This window comes from Penaeus monodon, chromosome 25 (genome assembly GCF_015228065.2).
Source record: "Penaeus monodon isolate SGIC_2016 chromosome 25, NSTDA_Pmon_1, whole genome shotgun sequence".
NCBI classification, from domain to species: Eukaryota; Metazoa; Arthropoda; class Malacostraca; order Decapoda; family Penaeidae; genus Penaeus; species Penaeus monodon.
The window spans coordinates 33,420,177-33,421,669 of record NC_051410.1 but is presented as its reverse complement, the minus strand read 5'-3'; the positions used below and the strand labels follow the sequence as shown (position 1 = coordinate 33,421,669).

The following is a 1,493-nucleotide window of genomic DNA, read 5'->3' as shown; positions in this document are numbered from 1 at the left end:
AGAACTTCAACAGACATTGAATTTTATTCAGAAATATGAATCAGACATAACTTGTGGCCATCTACAAGCCTTACCCCATATTAGGGGATAATAATCTACTTTCCTGTATCTGTCAGCAAAAATACATTAACTGTATTATCAATTTTTTTTTTTTCATATACTCCTAAATTAAAGGAAGCATATCATTGGGTAAAAGAAATTGATTTTAAAAACACAGTTTTGGCAGCCATTGTGCCTGTGATTTCAATGCTGCTCTGGTCTCAATTACAGAACTATGAGAAATTTGAAGATGTTACAGACACTTAAACCTTTTCTAACTGGGATTTGCATGTTAAATAAAGGTAAGTTTGTGATAACATACAATTTATACACTTACCCCCCCCCCCTCCGCCCAACACACCCCAATCAAACCTTAAAATATCATATCCAAAAAAAATTAGCGCATTTTTTAAATCTCATCCTAAGTTCATATTCGTTAACATTAGTTCTGATGAAATAGTCTTAATTGAGATAATATAATGCAAATATCCAGATATATTAGTTCCTAAGGATTTAGCAATGACTTGAAATTCGAATCTTAAAATCTTCGTAATGTTTTCCTATTCCACATTTCGCTAGGTAAAATGTGTCTCAAATTGTAATATAATGAAAGACTACCTTATAATATCAAAATAAAGGATTCACCATGCGCTGCATCGTCAAAATATAACAACTAACCTGCAACGGAAGTAAATAATAAGCTTCGGTAAACTTCAAGCAACACCAAAACAAACGCGTTACTCATTATTACATGCAACACAGGTGCATTTCTCTTACCTGATGTCCGTAGAATCAATACCAAAACCCTAATTACGAACTTTCAATTCACGCACAGCCACATAAAGGAATAACAGTGATGAAAAGTGGGAAAATATATGAGACTCTTTCCAAGGCGTGGCACAGGTGCGACGGTCTTCCTTTCTTCAGGGCCGTTCCCAAAAACCCTAAACTTACCTTGAGTAAAATATCGTTTCTTTTAGAAAACGAGTGAGATAAGAATGGCTATATGGTTTACAAAAAGTCCTATGATTTATTTCATAAGTATGGTACATGAAGAAATGTGGAATTATATATATTTACATGTATTTTTTTCAGTAACGGACCTTCACAGGTTAATTCTTCACCTGTCCGCTAGGTGGCTTTAGCGTCGTCAAAATAAAACGGTCTGGAATAAACAATTTCCTTTCGCTAAGAATTTCCATGTTATTTATGCGAGAATTGTGTTGCGAACCTTTGGAAAAGAATGGAAATTTGATTAAAAAGTTGAAGCCCAAAATAGTAGATACATATTTATGCATTCTAAATAAAAGTATCGAAGTTGAATACTATTAAAAGGTATTTTGAATATTTCGAAATTCGTATATTGCAAAATCTGTGTAATAGTCATGGAAATTTCAGTTGCTACATTCACATAGACTAATAATATAGAATCATTAACAGTCGATAAAAAATCG

The 1,493-nt window shown here is 32.9% G+C and overlaps 1 protein-coding gene across 6 annotated transcripts in view; it reads right to left on the bottom strand.

The window, feature by feature from the left end:
* Positions 1-985, bottom strand: part of LOC119589157 — an 11,740-nt gene extending 10,755 nt beyond the window's left edge. For 3 of the 6 annotated variants that reach the window (XM_037937741.1, XM_037937744.1, XM_037937737.1), the window contains exon 1: positions 817-966. The gene's annotated coding sequence lies outside the window, so the exon portion shown is untranslated. Of the gene's footprint in view, positions 1-717; positions 737-816 lie in introns of those variants that run through there. The other 3 variants (XM_037937736.1, XM_037937742.1, XM_037937743.1) reach the window with 3 other exon arrangements.
* Positions 986-1,493: the final 508 nt, after the last annotated feature.